This window comes from Mandrillus leucophaeus, unplaced genomic scaffold (genome assembly GCF_000951045.1).
Source record: "Mandrillus leucophaeus isolate KB7577 unplaced genomic scaffold, Mleu.le_1.0 Scaffold654, whole genome shotgun sequence".
Lineage (NCBI taxonomy): Eukaryota > Metazoa > Chordata > Mammalia > Primates > Cercopithecidae > Mandrillus > Mandrillus leucophaeus.
The window spans coordinates 963,580-986,056 of record NW_012107075.1 but is presented as its reverse complement, the minus strand read 5'-3'; positions in this window follow the sequence as shown (position 1 = coordinate 986,056).

Here is a 22,477-nt window from a genome sequence, read left to right as displayed (position 1 = left end):
TATTTCTCCCATAGCTAAACAATCCATGGGTTTGGGGATGAGGAAAGTGACTGGGAGAAGCTGCTTTTCCTATGACCTCAGTTCATACATGAGCAAAACGTGTGCATTTTGTCCCCCTGATTCTGGGCTCTGTAGGTTTAATGATTTCAACTCCCAAGGAAGACGTGTGTACCAGGGAGACAGCAAAAGCCCATTGACCTGGAAGCTGAGTCTGGCCGTCCGGCACCTTTGATTCCTCCACGCCTCTGACCCCACAGGCAGTGGGGGGCTCTTGTGCTGCTGGAATGACTGCTCCTGACCAAGAGGAGGCCCAGAGGCTGCCACGGGGGCAGGGAGGAGTGTGCCCGAAGGTCAGGGTCCTGCAGCACACTGTGGGGCCCTGGGTCCACTGCAAGTGGACACTTTCCTTGCTTTTTTCACTTTCAGGGGAGCCTTGGGGCAACGCTCACCATACCCTTGGGCTGGTCCGCTGGAAATGGACAACTATATCCAACCAATAGGGGCAGGGCCACTAATGACCCAGGCCCTTTAGAGATAAAATTTTAGTCCCCTCACCTTGCACAGATCTGCAGCTAGTTGAGGATGCAGGTGAAGGCAGAGAGGACATGGGCTGGTTAATGGAAGAAAGAAGACATGAAAACCAATGGTGTCAAATAACCAGGTGCAGAAACAAGGCTCACAGGAGAGAACCCTGCTGTGAAAGAGAAGACGCCCGCTCACCTGTGATTCAAACATTGTTTTGCTTCCCCTCCTTCCTGCCTTTCTTGGCACCCAATGTAAGGTATGGTCATGGTGTTGACCCTACACGTCAGGATTTAATTACAGAATGTCAGAGAAGGACTGTGTCAGGACCCAAGAAAGAACCCCCTAAAAACAGATGCGGTGGGTTTTGTTGTCTCCCTCTTCAGAGAGTGAGTGTGAATCCGGAGTCACAGATGCAGCTGCATCTTGTGGGACCTACGTTTGAAATGCTCTTCCCTCTACCTGGATGTTCAGGGCAGGCAAAGGGGTGGCCCGGGCACTCAGATGACCAAGTCATGGTCACTGCCAGGGGCCCGACGTTCACTCCATCTCCACCATCTTTCCTCTCCAAGGGTTGACAGACTGCAGGAGCTATGTCTGCCAGAATCACCTCCCCTGTGGCTGAGGATGTGGTGATGACTTGGATGCCTGTGAGGCTGGAGGAAGAGAAGCAGGATCGTGACTCTCAGAGGAGCCACAGCCCTGCGTACAGGCAGGTGTAGGACCTGCGGTTTCTCCGTGGGCACGAGGACACTTTCCTTGCTTTATTTGCTTCCAGGGGAGCCTTGAAGAAACACCCAGCATACCCTTGGGCTGCAGGGCGCAGCTCCCCCTGAACTCTGGGGCGACGTTCCTGAGCCATGTTCCCTCAGCTCCCCAGTGTCCGTGTGAGCCTCCAGTCACACCTCAGTCTCCCATGGAGGGACCTAGTTTCCTGCCCAGCCCTGTGTGGACACCACCCCTTTCACTGTGCACCCCCCGCTACGGAGAGGACCCTGTCTGGTTTGTCTTTGCTGTGTGTTTCTGCCTTCTCTGAGCTTCTGGAAGTCAGGGCCTACACTCCACACATCTCGGGGTGACTGGTGTCTCCGATGAGGCCACCCTGGCCCTGTGGATGGACGCTGGGTGGGGCTCACATTATGTGATCTGATCTGCCCATCCCAGGGCCTTGAGGCCACCCTGCTCAGATGCCGCCTGCCACAGAGAGGGGCTTCTGGGTTGACAGGAAGCCACCCTGACAGGGAGGGAAGACACAGAGGATCCTAGGTTCCTATCTCAGGACAGGCAGCCTGCAGCAGCTTCCCACAGCCGCTGTCATGAAGTGCCACCACTGAGTGGTTGAAGCACCAGAAAGTGATTGTCTCACGGTTTGGAGGCTGGAAGTTCAACACAAAGGCATGGTTCCTGGGGGAAATGCTCCCCTGTTCCTGGGCGTGGGGGCGCCTGCATTCTCCGGAACCCTTGGCTCGTAGCCGCATCACTCCAGTCTCCGCCACTGGCCTCACCTGGCTGTCGTTTCTGCGTCTTCCCTGTTTAAATTTCTCTCTTCTAAGGATGTCAATCACTAGACTAGGGCTCACCCTCCTCCACTAGGACCTTTTTGTGACTTCTCTTCAGCTACGAAGACCCTATTTGTACATAAGGTCACATTGCCAGGTCCTAGGGGTTTGGACTTGAGCGTATGTTTTCAGGAGACGCAGCTCAACCTGTAACACCTTCCACAGCCGTGACTCTTGATCTAAGTCTTGACAACAGAGCAGGGTTTATCCAGCTGAGCGATGCAGAAATGGGGCCTCAAGTTACAGCATGGGCATACACACATGCCGGGGCAGCTGCGAGGACACACAGGGGGCTGGGACAGAGTGCAGAAGATGGGCTCCTGACTCGGTGCTGGGCATGCAGCAATGGGCAAACCCCTGTCCTGGCTCAGACACGCTCAGAAACAGCTCCATGAGCCACGGCGGATGCTACCCTGGAGCCGGCTCAAAGGAAAGAAGAGATTGATTTGCAGAAGGGGCTTTGACTCTGTAGGGAGAGAAGCCTAGTGATGGGAGGCTTCACGGGGTCAATGAGGCTTGACCTGGGACTTGGGGACTGGCAGGGCCTCCCCAGGCAAACACATGGGGGAGGTCTTAGAGCAACTCTCCACAACTGAAATCCAGACCCAGTGTGTGCCCCTTACATTGAGGCCCGGAGATCTCACATGGAACCGGCCTTTAAGAGGCCTGGCCTGGGTGGGAGCTGGGAGTGTAGGGAAGTTCTGGGAGTTCTGTATCCCTGGAACTCCTGGGGCCTGGGGGAGGCCCCGGGGGAAGTGGAGATTCTCCCTGAGCCACGGATTAGGGGTTCAGATTTTAGGGGCGGTGATGAAGGTCTTGGGGAATCCACTGCGGAGTTTAGAGAAAGGAAGACCATGATTAGATTCAAATGCCAGAAAGATCTTGCTGGAGAAAGGAAGACCATGATTAGATTCAAATGCCAGAAAGATCTTGCTGGCCTTCAGTGAAGGCATCAACAGGAAGGGACTGAGGCCGGCAGATCAAGGAGGAGGCAGCTGCAGGGGCCAGCAGGGCTCTGGAGGCCTGGTCTTAGGCTGGTTGGGGCAGGACAGGTGGGAATGGCCTCTCCCTCCCCTGCCCTCCTCCCTGTGCTTTGGTTTGGCTTTGATCTCTCTGTAAACTCATCACAAGAAAGAGCCCTTCTAACTCCCCGCGCAGCTTTTCAGTGCTCTAAAGGCAGCGCAGGCTCACTCAGGATAGAAATGATGATGGATAATAGACTCCAAGAGCTGCTTTGGACGCGAAGGAGTGAAGAAGTGGATGTCACAATCAGTAGCTCACTGGTAATTTAGACAGAAAAAGCACCAGATGAGATTACTGTGGGAGATACTTCAGACAGACTTAATACATCAATGCATCTCCGCACGCGCGTGCTGCCACGCTTCCCACCAAGACGGGCGGCCGCTGTGCTGCCTGGCAGCCGGGCTCGTCGCCGCCAGACCCGCATGGCCTGGCCAGCCAGAACGCTGAATTCTTGCTGCTGACTTTCCTGTCTTGTTATTTTCTTCACCAGCCAACAAAATAATTATCTGAGCAGTGGTTGCCAGAAATTGTGAGTTATGCGGAGAATCATACATGAGGACAGTGTCATTTCGAATCATAGAGAAACTAAGCTAGAAATAAACTTGTAAATGATTGAGTCTGAGATGCTTATTTCCCAGAAAGGGAAACTAAGGCTCAAAGGGTGGAATAACTTGCCCCAAACCACATATTGCGTTTGTGGGTCACCTGACCCAGTGATTGACACACTTTGCTGTTTATTGGAATCACTCAGGGACCTTAAAAAATCCTGGTTCCCAGGGCACACCCCAGAGCAATCAGTTCCCCAGCTCTAGAGGTGGATTCGGGCATCTGAATTTTGAAGATCTTCCCAGATTATGTCATGGGTGAGCCAGGGCATTGGCCCATTTGAGCTCAGCACCGTGCCCTGCACCTGAGGCTCAGGGAGGCCTGGCTTGCCCTAGCTCCAGGGTGAGGGCATCAGCTGACTTCCTGTCCATGGAGAGGCCACAGCCCCCGCAGCCCACATGGATGGTCCTCCTGCCCCTCCCCAAGGACGCATCCACCGCATCGCAGCTGCCCAAACCTCTTACCAAATGGCTTTGTTTTGTTTCCCCTGCTTCTGGGTGACAAGAAGCACAAAGTTATAAATAGTCACGATGCTGGGATGTGTGTGGCTCTCTGGGGCTGTCAGAACCAGCCTCGTCAAAAGCCCTCATGTTGACAGCCTGAATTCTGCTCCCCACGCCAGCCACGTTCATGGCAGCCCGAGGGAGGAGGGTCTGGGAGGGAAGCCCCCTTCTTCTTCAGCTGGGGGCTTCCCTGGTTCCGGGGGTGCTAGGCTGGCCCTGGTTTCTCACTTACACCCACGCCCTGAGTGCTGCCTTGGTTCCCTAGCTCCCGGGCCTGGGGGCGGCATGGTTACAAGTTTCTCCTGTGTGGGTGCCAGGGCTGTGTTCAGCGCTCACTGTCCACGTGGAAAGTGCTGATGCTGGAGAAACAGGGTCTGGGCCTCCGAGGACTGTGGCCAGCAGCTCGGGAGAAGCGAGTAGAGGAGTGGGGAGGGGTGTCTCTGCAGGGTCCTGTGGCACACATGCACCTGTTTGCAGGGCCCCTCTCACCACTCCCACCCTGGGTGCTGGCACTGCAGCCCACATGTCTGAGGAGAGTGGAAAGTCTGGCCCAGATGCCCTTAGCCACCAATGACCCTGAACGATGAACTGAAACTGGCAATTTGCCTCAGTTTCCTCATCTGCAAAGTGGAGATAAGAAGAGTGCCTCCTTTGTATCACCTTGAGGTTTGAGTGAGAATTTTGTAAAGCATTTATCACAGTGTTTGGAGGACAATGAGTGCTGTATGTGTGCTGAGTAAAAAATAAATAAATCCAGTCTACCCATGAGCTTTGACAAGCCCTCTCCCAGCACTATACTAATTACTCTCCTGATTGTGCTGTTGGTGACATGGCCTTCCCCAGCCAGGAGCCCTGTGGCACCTTGCTACCTCCTCTTTTTTTTTTTTTTGAGACGGAGTCTTGCTCTGTCGCCCAGGCTAGAGTGCAGTGGCGCAATCTCGGCTCACTGAAAGCTCCACCTCCTGGGTTCACACCATTCTCCTGCCTCAGCCTCCTGAGTAGCTTGGACTACAGGTGTCCGCCACCACATCCAGCTAATTTTTTGTATTTTTAGTAGAGACGGGATTTCACTGTGTTAGCCAGGATGGTCTCGATCTCCTGACCTCATGATCCACCCGCCTCATCCTCCCAAAGTGCTGGGATTATGGGCGTGAGCCACCGCACCCAACCAGCTACCTCTTCTTGAAGGATGGGAGCTCCTTTCCGTCTCTATCCTGGCACTGAGGAGTTGCTCAGGCCAGGGTGTTTGTTGATGGACTCATCAGGTGACCTCTGTTTTCAATGCATTGTGGCTTACGGTGTATGGACACTGATTTGAGCTGGAAACTGGAGATGCTAGGTTAGAATTCTCTGTCCATTGCTGTCTGGTATCGGGAAATTGCATCTAAACACCTCTGGAGCTGGTTTGTCTTGTCTGCAACAAAGAAGGACAACGGCACTGGTTCTGGATATTGGGCAGTGTCATCGGACTGTGCTCTAGTCCGTCAGCTTTGGTGTGGCCTGGTCTGCCAGAATTCAAGCCAGCAGATTTGTATTTAAATCTTGCCACACACTCAATGTGTGACCTTAGGCAAGTCTGCCAACTCCACACATCTCAGAACCCTCCTCCGAAAAGAGAGAAAGTAATGAGCTGTGTATTGCATGGTCATGGCACAGATTCCCCACATAGGGAAAGCCCCCAGAACCATAGGGAACCTGCCTCAGGTGACAGACCGTGGGTCATAAGGTTTGGAAGAAGCGTGACGCTACTTAAATACAGGGTGGAGAAAACTACCTGTGTTCAGGGACATCCACTGGAGGCCCACCTAGAGATGACCCCAGCCTCAGGAAGATCTTGCCCTGTGAAAGCTGCAGACGGAGTTGTGGAGGGAGAAGGGGCAGCAGCTCTCACACCTGGAAGCCAAGACGCAAGAGTGAGGTGCAGCTGCTGGACATGGTAGAGATGAGACGTGGAGGGAGGGGTGGAATCCCTCATCCTGTGACCAAGGTGGAAGCTGGAGGAGCACACCCAACAGCAGGACCTTCCTATGGAGCAGAAGCCCTGGCAGTGTGTAGGCCCCAGGGCTCATCGTGTGGCCATTGGAACCCTTAGGTGATGCAGAGGCTCCTCCTCAGGGGAAGGAGTCACTGCTAGAGGGGTTTAACCATCACAGAGCAATTGCCATAAGAGGACCAAAGTCTGCAAACTCTTCAGGAGGCCTTGCACTTTCTCAGGCTATGTCCAGAGAATGCTAGCTGGCCCCCGTCCCTGCTAAGTTCCTTCAGTAGCGTGTCTGGTGAAGGATATTTTCTTCAGTGCTGTTCCCGGGGGAGACTCTCACGTCTCCCTCCCACAATCCAAACACAATGCTCCATGGAATGGGTCAATTTCTGAGTTCTTGCATAAAACCAACTTTATTCCCAGGAAGAACATTTTAGAAATTTTGCATCTCATTAGAAAATCTGATGCTCAAACAAAATACGAAAAAAATAAAATGCCTTGTAGGGATGCAAAGAGAGTTCTCAGGATAACTATTCCAAGGAGGATGGAGGCAGAGGACGGATCCAAATCTGTCATAGCAGTGCTAACAGCAAAGGACCCCAGCCTTAAGAGCAGTTACGAAACAACACCAGGCGCTCGACATGGCATTCAGTGGGGGCAAAGCTGACCTGGGAATCGGGTCAGGTGCAAGATGGGAAGAAAAGGTTTGGAAGGAGATAATTCTTGTCTTACAATGCCTCTGACAGGCTGACATGTGTGAGGGGAACAGGTCTATTCTGCATGGCCATAGGGATTGCAACAAGACAGATGGAAGGAAATTACAGGGTAACAGATGTGGATTCAGAAAGAGGAAAAATTGTCAGAGCTGCCCAACTGTGGCGAGGAACCACATCGAACATTTGTTGAGCAAGTAGACTGTGCCGGGCACTGGGCTAAGTACTTTGTATGCGTGAATTAGCTTGACTGATCTTCAGAACACTTTCTAAGGCAGATGTTGCTGTTGAGGGGGGAAGGCACAGAAAACTTCTGCACGTGAGTTCACTCGGTAAGTTGCAATTCCAGGATCCTGACCCTGACCAACTTTCCGCAGTGGATGTCCCTGGTAACCATTGCAGTCCATCATCCCGTTGGGAAATGCCTCGTGCTTAGAGGACTTCTGGTACAGGCAGGATGGAGTCCTGTTTGTCCTCTTCCTTGCATGGCCCACAGATCACGGTGGCTTCTGAGATTCTATCCTCTACCGTGGGATAACACAGGGACTCAAAATTAGCCCATGGGCTCAACATACTAAGGCTCAAAATTAGTGATGAGAATCTCCACCAACAGATTTATTGCAAAAGGTGAGTCAGATTTGGAGAACAGTGCGTTGTGTTAGAGAGAAGGCCTGACCCATTACTAGGAAGGTGTTGGGGGTGTCCTTCCTATAGGATGATAAAACCTCCCCAAATTGGTTCAGCCATGGAAAGCATGGGGCAAAGCAGGGTAGAACCACTCAGAAACTCCCTATGTTATGTTCTTTGTTCTTGTGTATTCAGTATCCCACAAAGAGTTTTTGGGCTTCAACCATGTGCAAAGTACTAAGCTAGGAATATGAAGTTGAGCAGAAGTAACCACATTCCTACTCCCGGAAAGCTTACAGCCCAATGGGAAGTCTGATATCAAAGAAGTAATTACATTGATTAATTATGAATGACACACAAAGATAGGAGTTTTTAAGGTAAAAGCATGGTTCAGTGAGAGTGCAATAAAAAATGTAATGCGGGGAGGTCAAGGAAAGGTTCTGCACGGAGAGAAAGCTTGAGCTGGCATCTGGAGGCTTCACGGGTACACACAAGAGAATGGCAGGGAGCGGAACTAGATACTGCTTGTTGGGGATCAACCTGGTGCATGAGGGCTATAGCGGTGGTGCTGAGAGGTTGTATTAGTCCATTTTCATGCTGCTGATAAAGACATACCTGAGACTGGGCAATTTACAAAAGAAAGAGGTTTAATGGACTCGCAGTTCCACGTGGCTGGGGGAGCCTCACAATCATGGCAGAGGGCAAGGAGGAGCAAGTCACATCTTACATGGATGGTGGCAGGCAAAAAAATGAGAGCGCTCATGTGGGGAAACTCCCATTTTTAAAACCATCAGATGTCGTAATACCCATTCACTATCATGAGGACAGCATGAAAAAGACCTGCTCCCATAATTCAATCATCTCCCACCAGAAGCCTCCTACAACACGTAGGAACTATGAGATTTGGGTGGGGACACAGAGCCAAGTCATATCAAAGGGGACTCCTTTGACTCTGAGTCACGACTCTCAGCCATATCTGAGTGCTGGGACATCAGAGTGGGCGAGGGAAAGTGGGCTGAGGAGGTTGTAGGGTGATTTCCTTGTAGGATATGGACAGGATGATGCCATTTTCTAAGGAGAATGGGAAGCCACCATAGAGTGTGTGTGTGTCCATGTACACATGCACATGTGAACATAAACTTAGACCAGATCTGCATTTAGAAAAGTCTACCCTGAGCATATTGTTAAAAATGAATTGGAGTGAGTTTCTGGTGGCTGCAGAGATACCAATGAGGAAGACACAATTGTAATTCCAGGTAATTAAGGCAGGATAGATGGGTCACTTCAGCAGCAAACTCCAAAAGACTAGGCTTATTTCTTGCCCGTTCTAGGCCTATGCATGCCAGGTGGTCTTCCTCCACCTTGCAGCTGAGCTGGGTGCCCTATTGTCCTCCAGGGAGGTAGAAACAAAGGCTCTCACCCATCTCTGTCCAGAGCAACACTCATCCTTCATACTCTCCCATCATTGGCCAAAATGAGTCACATGACCTCACCCTAACTGCAAAGGAGCCTGGGAAGAGCAGGGAAGTGGCTGGATGTGGGGTGTGTGCTGTCATTCCTCCCCAGATAGGAGGCTGTGCACAGTGACAGTGATGAGAAGGGCCCCTGTCCAAGATTTTTTAGAGGGAAGCTCTGAGGGGTTGGAGAAGAGGTCAGAGGTGGCTAAAGTTTTGGGCTGGGGACATGGGATGGATGGTGATGGTGCCAGGCTGGGTGAGGACAAGGGCCATGGGCATTGCCGAATGGTTCTCGAGTCAGGTCGACACACCCTTGAGTCATCCCAGGGAAAATGTCCCGCTGGGTCTATGGACTTCGGAGTCAGAGGAGTGGTCTTTAAGGAAAATTCTTGAACTACTCATTGGATGTATTTTCTGGCTGTCCATCTCTTCCATTATTTTCTTGTTGCTCTTCAGCCAGCTTTGTTACACAGTGGTATTCACTGTGAAAGTGTCCACTTTTTTGAGGTCATTCTTAACGCTGCTTATGGTGGCTTCTGCCTTTTTCTGATTTCTCTTGTCTAATATTGTTACCTTTGCAAAGCTCCAACTTTAGCTTTACTCAACCTCTTGCATTGTCTTGTCTTCAGTTTTTTAGGATGTGCGTGTGTACTTGCCTTGGTATCCCCTACTTTCTTTCTGGCCTTCCTTTTTTTTTTTTTTTTTGTAGTTAGGTGGGATGCAGCAGAACCCAGGATGCCTCTGGGACTCAGTGTTCAGTAGGTCCTCGTTGTTGGTGTCAAGGTGATTTGCTCAGACATGGAGGGATCCCTGGGTCTGCAGAGGTTTGATTTATAGAGAAGAGAAGGGAAAGGAATTGGAGTAGATTGTCCTGGACGCTATTCACATGGGTGCTCCAGGTGATCACACTTCTGACCACTGCACCGCCATCCTGAAGATGTTGGGGTGTCAGGGTGCCCAGCAGGCAGGGGCAGCCTCAGCAGCTCAGATTCCCATGGATCATCCCTGGCCCTGCTTTCGGGAGCTGACTCCATGAGGAGGCGGCCTCTTGTTCAAGAAGTAGCCATGCTCCTGTGGTTTAATATTCTTTTAATGCGTCTTTTATGGCTGCTGCTTTCCGTCTTTTGGGTTTAGGAGCTGCCACGCCACAGTTAGAGAAATCAGACAATAATTATCTCAGACTCCCATTGTTGTGGAATAATTCATCTCTTGCTGCCTTCTAGAAATGTCAGCGCAGTGTAATGCTAGTGGAAGGTGTGCTCCTGTGCAGAACCTGGTTCCCACACCCAGCTGGAGCTTCCCCAGCGAGGCCGTCAGTGGTGCAGAAGGCAGCCTGGGCTCTGCTCTGGAGACCCCATCCACCCCTTGGAGCATCTGAGGACAACCCGTGGAATCTCTCCCCAGGAAAATACACCTGTGCAGGTACCTACAGTTTTGTATGACATTCGGGGCTCTCATGGCTTCTGCTCCTGAAGCTTATACAGAGTCCCAGGTGAAGAACTCCTTCTTTGGAGCAAAAAGCAGTATGGAAATACAGAATGGTTCTCAGGGGTCTTTGCTACTGCTCAGGGGTCAGGAGCATTCCTGGCTCTGCCTAGGGACTAACTTATGTGGAAAGAATGCTGATTATATATCTAGAACATAGAGCCCTGCTCTACTAAACTGCTTCATATACTTAGGGAGAAGTGGCTCTTTCTCTCTCTCTTTCTCTCTCTCTCTCTGTGTGTGTGTGTTATTTTTAATTTCTATGATTATAAATTTGAAAATCATGCATGATATACATTTGAAAATCATGCATGACTCTAGCCACCAGTAAGAGCAGATTTGGAACCGCTGCTTCCTAGCTATATCCTGAAATGGGGTCCTCTCACCTGTTTCTCTAATGTCTGCCCCAGCAGCCCCTTTGCCCCTTTATTCCTCCAATACCTAGAATTATGGGCCCACAGTGCATGTCCCCAGTAGATGCTGCCTCATATGACTCAACGACTGTACCCTGCCTTATCAAACAAATTAGGAGAAGTCCGAGGGGCTTGCCTCTTGGTTTGATAGACGAGGCAGCAAAAGCCCGATGAAGTCATTCTGTCATCCGGGCACCTGCTCTCATGACCGCAAGAAGGCTTGCTCTTTCTTCTGTCCCATCAAATCGTGTCAGTCTAGCATCCTTTGATTGAATGGTGATCACCTCGACTCCTTTCAGCTCCCAAATCTAAACTAGTTGAGGGCGGCAGACCGCGTGCACACAGGCAGTGGGGAAGAGAGCTAGTTCACGCACTAAATGGAAACGTGCAGAGAGAGGTGCTGAAGCGAAGGGGACCCTCCAGTCCTTGGACTGGCAGATCTGAGAGTCCACCCAGGGCAGGGCAGGACCTGGACTTGAACTCACCACACCCGTCTCCCTCCAGCCGACATGTGTTCCCGGAAAAGACGCCACCAGCACCGCCTCACAAGCTACAGATGAGGGAAACCTGATGTGGCCTATTTATTATTTATTCAACTTTGACACCACATGAAGCAACCTCCTGAGGGAAGTGCAATTGGATTCACGTGAATTAAAGCACACACAGGGACGAGACCACAACAGGAACGATTTAATTTAAAATGATAGAGTGACGTCACAGTGTAAGCAGAGGCCAGCTTCCAAATGAAACAAAAAAGCTCTTCTATAAAAAGTGAGAACTCGGTGAAACCTCAGCCTTTCAGATGGAGAGGTCTCTGCAGACACGGAGCACACGTGTGTTATCAAGCAGGGCTGAGGAGTCTTCAACCGAACTGTGCACCTGAACGTGCCCATGACTCCAGGATCAGATAGAAACTGCTGAGCTTGGCACCCAGGGCTCTAAAAATCCAGACACTAAGTTGTGCTCCTAGCACCACTGCCCTGGAAACCCATATCTGGACATGCCCTCATCCTTCCGACTTTGTGTCTCTTGTCTGGATTTCTTGGAACAGATGCAGCAAAGCCTCACATGTTCCGAGAAGTGACCTGGCCTTCCACTGACGCTCTGTGAGTCCACCCTGGGTGTCTATGCATTACTCAACTTATCCTGTGACATTTTTTGGCTTTTGTCTGTTTGATCTGTCTTCAATATGAATTTGAGATTCATGTACACAGAAAATGATTTACAATGTAGATCACTGCAGGCATTTATGGTGCAAATTTTGAAGGTTGATAGCCGAGCCCTCACAGCCCCCTTTGACATCTCCAGGTGTCACCCACAAACACTGAGAGTCACCCCTCCTTCTCCTAAGGCTGCTCCTGTCCCGCCCAGCATGCACACCCTCACGGGCCTCCCTGCCCTGCTGCCTGCTCCTAACTTCCCCCAACGCACTGAATGTCTGGGATTTACAACCCGGTGACACATTCTGAAAGGTTATACCTGTTATTCTTTTCATTTAATGCAGGAACTGTGTCTGTGGTCAGAGTGAAATCTGAAGGATGTAAAGGGATGAAAGGTATTTAATCAAAAGGGGCTGATGCTAGGTGGCTGTCAGGCAGAGGCTTTTGAAGGCTTGGGGAGAGGAAACTTAAAGCTGAGGTCTGGGGCCCTAGGCTCACTGTGTTGAAGCGTGATAAGAACCTGCTTGGGTTTTGATGGAATCTGGTATCATGATCAGATAAAGCTGCTCAGGGTGCAAGGTCAGAGCCTAAAGGAGCATAAGGCTGCAGCCTCCAGGAGGAAGTATAGCTGGGGCCCGGGCACAGAACTAAAATTGGGTGCTGAGAGCTCAAACTAATTAAACCAACTATGTAAGCCTCTACTGTTTGCCTAAAGCTGTGCTAAGGTTTGTGAAAGATAAATAAAAGAAAGAGATATCACTCACAGCCTAAAGAAGATTGAAATTTGTATAAGGCATCTCTATATAAAGTAATCAAAGAAAGTTATTACAGAAGTTTAGGGAGGAAAGAGAGCGTTATCTTCTCATCGTAAAGGCAGGGGATCAACTCTAAATGGTTCCTAAAGCCCAGAAAGATTAAATAATTGACTTGATAATTGAGCATTGATTTAGTGTTAAAGTGACCAGAATGAGTGAAATTAACTAAAGGTGTCATGGTCAGGGAAGAAACTTTGCAGAACTGGAAGGAAACAGCCCTCAGTGAAGAGGACATGGAGTAGAACATTCTAGAATCCCTAACAAGCACACAGGAGAAAAGGCAAGGCCAAGAAAGTCTTACTGCCTCAGCCGGTGAAAACACAACAAGCTGCTTTTAGATCCGGAGAGTTTATTCCTGACATAGATGCTGAAAGAAAGAGTGGCCCAAGGTGCCATCCTTGGCTCACACGCCCAGGATCACACAGAAGCAAAAGGGCCGTGAGTGCAACAGAGCTGGGGCTCGCCCGCTGCGGAGGACTCGAATCCAGGCTGCAGACAGACAGGTCTGCCGTCTGTGGCTCCATTCCCAAGAGGGCAAGGCAGGAAGCCCCACACATCACCAGAACCCAGAGACCAGGAGGGTCTGCCTCCTACGAGCCCCTATGGCAGACAGGGAGGTGCACGGGGAATGCCTAGAGGCAGCTCCTCACCATGCTTGCACCCTCTCCTGTTCCAAGAGGGTCAGGAGGCCTTCTGACCTGACGCAGGTTAGCTGTGGTTGGGCCCTTGTCAGCTGGGCCTGTGTGGGTGCTTGCAGAGCCACCACAGTACCACGGAGAGCTCCTGCTCTACAAGACTGCAGAGGCAGCAGCCAGAGAGGCAAGGCATTGGCTGGCATGAGGAGAATATTGGTGGCTTCTGTGTTGTAGATAGCACTCTGCACAGGAAATAAGTTCTCATTTGGGATTTTGGGGCAACTTCCGGCAGCTGTAGGTTGATCTTTACTGATCATCCATGTTAATATGGCTCAAGGACCCTTCTGAAATGGGTCCTTTTCAGAGTTACATGAGGTCAGGAATGCAGGCTCTCAGACCCCTGCACCCCTGGCCTCCTGTAACTGGGCTGAGTGGCAGCCATGCACCAGGCTCTATTTGATGCACTGGCATTAAATCACATTTATCTTCAAAATAAACTTATGGTTTGTAGAGGAGAAAGCCAGGTATACATGTTTCTCCCCACCCCACCCCAAACCCAGCGCCTATCCAGGTAGAGGAACAGATTAACTTAGTGTGTAAAAGAATGAAGAGAAGGAGAGAGGGATGAGAGGGACAAGAGAAGCCTGGGTGAGTGATTGGAGGATGGGCAGAGAGATGGATGGGTGAGTGGGTGGATGGATAGATGAATAAATGGATGGATGAATGGATGGACAGATGGATGGATGGATGGATAGGTGGATAGATGAGTGGAAGGTGGATAGGCAGATGGATCGGTGGATAGGTGGTGTTGGGTGAGTAGATGGATGGATGAATGGATGACTGGGTGGAGAAATAAATGGATAAATTGAAGGATAGGTGGGTGAATAAATGGATGGATGGACGGATGAATGGACGGATGGATGGATGGATGGATGGATGGATGGATGGATGGGGGAGTGAATGAATAAATGCATGTATACACGTGTGAATGCATAGATTAATGGACGAATGGATGGACAGATGGATGAAAGGATAGGTGGGTGGGTGGGTGGATTGGTGGGTGGGTAGATGGATGGATGGACAGGTGGGTGGTTGGATGGGTGAGTAGATGGATGGATGAATGGATGGTTGGGTGGAGAAATAAATTGATAAATCGGTGGGTGGGTGGGAGAATAAATGGATGGATGGACAGATGGATGGATGGATGGATGGATGGATGGATGGATGGATGGATGGACAGATGGATGGATGGATGGATGGATGGATGGATGGGGAGGCGGTGAATAAATGGATGTATACATGGGTGAATGCATAGATTAACGAATGGATGGGTGGATGGATGGATGAGTGGATGGATGGATAGATGGACGGGTGAGTGAATGGGCAGATGGATGGATGGATTAATGGATAAATGGACAGACTAGTGGGTGGATCGATGAATGGACAGATGGGTGAATGGATGGGTGGGTGGACGAATGAATGGATGGAAAGAGGGAAGAAAGGAGCTACAGATGGGTGGATGAAGGCAAGCGGGGGGTCTGTGGGTGGAGGTACAGATGGGTGGACAGATGGAGGGACAAATGAACTAGGAGAACTAACTGCCACCATCCAGTGGAGACAGTGACAGAGGAAATTATTCCAAGTGCAGGTCACAGAGCTGTGAAGTCACCATGTCTTCAATGTGAGAGAGGATTCTAAAGCCCATAAGTTCTCACTTCTTATTTTATAAAGAAAAAAAGAAATGTTCCCTCTCACTTAGGTGAAGCTTTATGCGAAATGTATGCCAGAGTGAGTTTTAGAAAAATCACAGAGGAGAGAACCTGGCTCCCCACTGCAGCAGGGGAAGTGGGGCTTCTCGCTGATGGGACACTTTCCCACCTCCCCTCAAAGTCCAAGACTCAGGGGGTTGCTTTACCTGCTTGAGTAACCCTAACCAGTAACAGTGACTTCCTGGTAAACAGTAGCTGCCAAATAAGTGTCAGTTGAGTGACTGAGTGAGTGATTAAACGATGCCCTTCACAAGCTGACCCCAACTCTCCCAACACATCCCCTCCACACTTCTGTGGGCTGCGCAGCTGCACTGACCACCAGCTCTCAAGTGTGCCAGTATTCAGGACAGGAATAGGAAATACCGGCCACAACAGGTAACTAGGGGTTGGTGGAGAGGTTCCATTCCCAACCTGATCTCCTTCCCATTCCCTTAATGGTTCAACAAAGGCAGACCCAGCAGCATTTGCTCCTTGATCATCTGGTGGACTGACAACACCCTGGGCACTGGGAGGGGTGCTGAGCTTCACGGTCCCCACATGGGACCTGGGCCCCAGGAGGTGTGATGAAACGGCACTGCCTGGACCTGCAGACGCAAGTTCCCACAGCCCCGCCGGAGGCTCTCTCCTCACTCCTTCCCTTCATCTATTCTGTTCCCTCCTCCTTCTTCCTCCCTGTCTCTGTTTCCTTGAGTAAGCTTGTTTCTTCAGCAACCCCAGGGACCAATGCTGCAGCAGAGCAAACAGACCTTAGGCATAAATCCTGTGCATTGTAAACACGATGGTAAACAACACAAATCATTTGACCCATATGAGTTTTTGCCTTGGGTGTATGTGTGTGTGCCTGTGAATAGCAATGTGAAATTTCAACCATGCAGACACAGGAGTGCATGCCTGCACGCACGCGCACGCGCGCACGCACACACACACACACACACACACACAGCGTTATATTGAATTCCCACACAGCAATTAATGAAATATAATACTGGGGCTATTTCTGCACAATAGACTTATGGACTTCCTGGAATGAAATAAACTTGTTTTAATACCTGGCAGGTGGAGGGCATTGCTCCATCTTCCACTCTTCTGCCAGGTCCCTCCAACCTCCATTTCAGTCCACATTTCCAATTCTCAACAACTTGCCACTAAAATCCAACCCCATCAGGGTCACTGTCAGTCCAGGTTCATCCCCAGAACAAGTGTCTGCCCCACAGTCCTCCAGATCCCAAAGGTCTCTGCACCCAACTAGCATTGTGTTTCTTTGATGCCAAGGAACAGTGTTCTCTGCATCCCCCAAAATACATATTGATTAGGATTTGCCATAAAATGCTTTCTCAGGAGTGTTATGTGAATAAAGAAGCATCTTATATTAAAACTTGAGGCAAAGCAACACAGAAATGAGAGAGATAGTATGGGTTAGGGGGGAAGATAAAACCTTTCTCCAGTGACAAACCTATAAATTAGAGTATCCCAAAAGCAGTCAGGCCATCGTATTTGTCCAGTGGTAGGATGACTGAGCCCTCCTGCCTCTCCCACTGGTGTGCATGGATGGTGCCCTGGATTGTGCACTGCTTAGGGATGACCTCCCCAGGTTTGTAAACCTTTAGCCTCTCTGACAACTGGAAAACACTTGTCTCTGGTCTCTTCTTCCAATTTTATTCCCACATATTCTTCGAGACACACACATACAACTAGGACACACAGCTCATCCAGCTCATCTGAAATTTGGTTGCATTTGTCATAAGCTCTAAGGGCTGCAAGGACAGGGAGGCTCCAGAGAAGAGGTTATGAGAGGAGTTGAGATTCCTCCCAGGCTTCAATACCTGAGTGTGGGCTTTCCAAATCGAGTTCTCACTGGCACATCGGGCTGTGCAAAAGGGGTAAGGATGTAAGTACTCTCGTCTTGAGGACTTTAGGGTATCTTGCAACAAGCATTTATTTCCTCAAGAAATCATGGTGTCTTCTAATCACATTGTTGATGTTATTTTCAGTAGCTGAAGTTTTCAACTCAAGATGGCCACCCTGCTTATCACACTGGTTTGTTAAATTCTAATCTGGGCTGGATTCCAGTTCAACAAATATTTTTGAGTACATATAGAAGCTAGGAACTGTAGCTGGGCACAGTGGCTCACACCTGTAATCCCAGCACTTTGGGAGGCCAAGGTGGGTAAATCACCTAAGGTCATGAGTTCGAGACCAGCCTGACCAATAGGGTGAAACCCCATCTCTACTAAAAATACAAAAATCAGCCTGGTGTGGTGACGTGCACCTGTAATCCAAGCCACTTGGGAGGCTTAGACAGGAGAGTTGCTGGAACCCGGGAGGCAGAGGTTGCAGTGAGCCAAAATAGAGAATGACATGCACATCGAATGTTGGAGGCACAAGGCCCAGCCTGCGGAATTACAACAGACCAAGAAAGTGTGGGGAACTTATCAAATAGCACTCACTAAATTCAGATTCTGTCAGACCCATTTTATTTTAGAACATAGGATTAATAGGAAGAAGATGATAAAAGCTGCACTTGGAGTGAAATCTTTGAAAATCACTGGTTTTAACGTTTTCTAGCAGAACCAGATGCTTCAGCACCTTGGAGAGCTCCACAAAACCCACAGACCCGCGCCCCCCTCAACCCCCAGAAATATAATAAAATACTGCTTTGAGACTCAGTTTCAGCACTTAGCTACATAAATAAAAGGTCCAGGATGAATAAATCTTAGAACCGACAGGGAGATGAGCACTTCTACTGAGTTTCATCAGCTTCTGAATGATATTTAAATATGAGAACGTGAGGCCTTGCTGGGCCTGTGGTGAATTCTACATAACAGCATCCTTGTAACAAATGCTGAAATTCATGCGACCATGGCCTGCCCCCTTCACAGATCCCAATTCATAATGGTTGCTGATTGTCATAAACTACAGGGATCTGAACTAAAATCCAATGGAGCGTGTGCATGTGTGTGTGTGTGCATGAGCGTGTGCACGTGCGTGTGTGCGTGTATGAAGGTGTGCACTCGTGTGTGTGTGTATGCGTGTGTGTGTGCATGCAGGTGTGTGAGCGTACGTGTTTGCAACTCATTTTTAGACACGTGTCTCGGCTCTTTCTCCAGCTGGAAATTTCAAACGACTTGTGAGAAAATCTGTAAGGTTAAAGATGTGGATTTTGGAAGGTGAGAACAAAGATCGAATACTGATACATTTTGGCTTATTATTTTGACAATTTTGAATCCCCACAGTAGTCTTGCAACCAAATCTTGTGAAAGTGTTTGTTCTGTTCCGTTGACCAGAATGAGTAACAAACCCGAGAAATGCTTTTGTGTCGTACATTGTGTAGCGCATTTTTAAGGCCCTCGGGTTAGCAAAAGCTGTCCTCAGCTGCGGAGCTGACTGCAGTGTGTCACTGACATTAGCAACTGGACTTCATTTGATGAGCAGGCTGAACCTCTGGACATTAAAAAGAGTCTTCACAGCTGGGCGCGGTGGCTCACGCCTGTAATCCCAGCACTTTGGGAGGCCGAGGCGGGCGGATCACGAGGTCAGGAGATCAAGATCATCTTGGCTAACATGGAGAAGCCCGGTCTCTACTAAAAATACAAAAAAAAGAATTACCCAGGTGTGGTGGTGGGCACCTGTGATCCCAGCTACTTGGGAGGCTGAGGCAGGAGAATGGCGTGAACCCGGGAGGCGGAGCTTGCAGTGAGCCGAGATTGTGCAACTGTGCCCCAGACTGGGTGACAGATTAAGACTCTGTCTTAAAAAAAAAAAAGAGTCTTCACAATGATGGCTTTTTCATAACATGGAGAATAGACTAGGTTTTCTCATCCTTTGAATGGAAATGAAAATAAAATGACCTTGTAATGTTCTTGTGAAGCTCAACTTGGAAAATCAATGTGAAGCATTTAACACACTGCCTAGGACCAGTCACCACTTAATATGAGATTGTTATTATGTTTAGTTTTATCATGTTAGGGTGGAGGAATTCTGGGGCATCTTGCAAGGTGGCTTCGTATGCTCATTGTGTGTGTGTGTGTGTGTGTTTGTGTGTCTGTCTGTGTGTGTGTGTATGGCATATGCATGTGATTTTGTATACATGTGAGTGCCACACAGAGACAAAGAATAATGTGAGGGGTGCAAATTATGACCGGAAGAGATTGATATCAAGAAAGAAAATGAGCATGTCCATGTACAGAGGAAAATATGTTCAGGAGTTGATAAAAATACATCATGAGAAAGGAAGCCCTTAATCACTCACCATAACTCAGAACTGGAAACCAGCTGAGAGATGACAGATAGGAGAAGTTCAGTAGAAACAGGCTTAGTGTATTACACAAAGCCACTCAAGAATCAACGGGCAGAACCATGGTTTCAATCCTTCCTCAATGTGCAACAGCCCCTCCCCTGCACTACAGACCTCCCTGACACTTATACAACAGGTGCACTCAGGGAACAACCACCTGGTGCTGTTCAATGTGGGCACCACTTTGCTCTTGGATCTGGTGCTCGCTGGCACACAAAGGCTTGCCTAAGTATCCATGCCTCCGTCAGAAAGTTTCTCTAAGAACCATGGCAGCCTCCTGACTGAGCAATAACATGGAGGCAGAGACTGGTAAGACTACATACGATGAGTATCATCTCCCCCAGTCCCCGAGGATCAGGGAGGCATGAAGTGTACCAGGATCCAGCCATTCACTCCACTGCTTCCTGGCTGAGTGTAAACACCTGTCATTTATTTCTTCCTTGCTTGCCTCAGGAGGTTAGTACGAATCTCCATTGAAATCATGGCTAAAAGAATGGGCCACATACTTGTAAATTATATCATCATCATTCATTCATTAAACTGTGTATTAAATACCTACTCTGTTCCAGGCATTAGCCTCAGTATTGGAAATACATTAAAGAACCATCTCGCTAATGTTTCTAATGCTGTGGCATTGGCATTCCAGTGCAGGCGACAGAGAAAGAATATACAGCGTATCAGGTGATGGTACAAGAGATAGATAAAAGTAAAGCGTGGTAAATGGTGTGAGGAGTGCCAGGGTCGACGCTGGATTACTATTTCAAACAGGACCATCAGGGAAGGCCTAACTGATAAGGTGAAATTGAGCAGAGACCTGGAGGAAATGAGGATGCCGCAATTGCCCGTCCTCTGGTCGGAGTCATTGAATATGATGGTCCGTTTTAAATTCCCTGCACTACTCATCAAATTTTATTCCTCCGTCAAAGCCTGCAAAAACTTTTCAAGAAGTTTCAAAGAACTTTCATCTGAAGGAAAACGCATAGCAGCTCTGCTTTAAAAATGCTGAGAAATGAACAGCTCCTCTGGCTGTAAACCTAATGCCTGCAATTTATTGTGTACCCATCTGAGGTAGTAAAATAAACAGACCACATTGCCTGGATGCAGACAAAGCTTTGTACATGAAGGCAGAGCATGCAGAAAGCTATCAGGGTCTCATGAAACAAAAATCCAAGATGTCAGCAAGACAGTTATGAGCTATGTGTTCATAGGTAAGTCACTTAAAAATCTCCAAGTCTCGGGTTTTCAGCATGATAAAATAGGGTGACATCTGCTACACCTTGTATGTCAAGCAGCTGAGGTGTGAAGAAATGACGAATGAGTAAATGCTTGTATTCTGAAGTCAGCACCCTGAGAGAGCCCTGGGCTGGGTGCAGGAGAGACTTGGAGCTAAAAAGGCTGTGGTCTCTGTATATGAGTTGCTGACAACATAGAAGAAAAACAGATGTAAACAAAACCATGGCCAAGATGACCCTGAAATCCAAAGGATGAACTTTCATTTTTGGCATACAGTGGGTTACTTACCCTGGAAAACCTCCTACTTTATGAGTTACATAGGCTAAATACATTTTAAATTTACCTTTTAAGAGCATCACGGAGCTTAAATCAAAGTACAGAAAATCCTCCTTGTAGAAGTCCAGTAAGAGAACGCTGGTGTGTGTGCTGAGTTAAAGGTGTTCTATATCCTGGGGACCCTGGAGACTTGAGTTGTGAGGGTAGCATGTGAGTGGCTCCAGGTGAGTATCTGTAACTATGTCCCTTGAACGAATGCTACCTCCTCATGGAAAAAACAAACGAAGTAGAAAAAAATTTCCCATCAAGGATACCAGGAGGGACTTTGCTCTGGATACTAGGAATAAAATAGGAGGAACCGGCCGGGCGCAGTGGCTCAAGCCTGTAATCCCAGCATTTTGGAGGCTGAGGCGGGTGGATCACGAGGTCAGGAGATCGAGACCATCCTGGTTACCATGGTGAAACCCCGTCTCTACTAAATATACAAAACAAATTAGCTGGGCGTGGTGGCGGGCACCTGTGGTCCCAGCTGCTGGGGAGGCTGAGGCAGGAGAATGGTGTGAACCCCGGAGGTGGAGCTTGCAGTGAGCCGAGATCATGCCACGGCACTCCAGCCTGGGGGACAGAGCAAGACTCTGTCTCAACAGCAAAACAAAAACAGGAGGAATCACTGAGAATGGGGAGCTGTATTCCAGGTGAATACGTTTGTTGACTCTGGTCTCAGTTGGTATCACTCCCAGTTACATTGCTGATGCAAACACACACTGTTTCTCGTGGTCCCACTCCTCAATAACTACCTCCCAGGACATCCATGGGATTTCAAAGAACACAGTCTCTCAATTGAATCATAGAAAGAGTAAAATCAAACAAAACGCAGCCAGAGTGAACGGGATGAGGGAAAACAAGGAAATGGAAGAATTATACACTCAGTGACGTTTATTTTGAAAGAACACAAAATAGGTGTGTTTAATAAGTTTAGAGCAACAAATGTTTCAGTGAAGATATGAAAAGAATAAGACGATTAAAAAGATAAAGAATATCTCATATAGAACTTTCAAGATGAAACATCTCATCAATGACATTTACTTTCAAATGTATTGGCTAAAGTCAAGTGTTAAAATATCCAAACAGGGCCGGGCGCGGTGGCTCACGCCTATAATCCCAGCCCTTTGGGAGGCCGAGGGGCGGATCACGAGGTCAGGAGATTGAGACCATCCTGGCTAACACGGTGAAACCCTGTCTCTACTAAAAAATACAAAGAAATTAGCCAAGTGTGGTGGTGGGTGCCTGTAGTCCCAGCTACTCGGGAGACTGAGGCAGGAGAATGGCATGAATCCGGGAGGCGGAGCTTGTAGTGAGCCAAGATCGTGTCACTACACTCCAGCCTGGGCGACAGAGCAAGACTC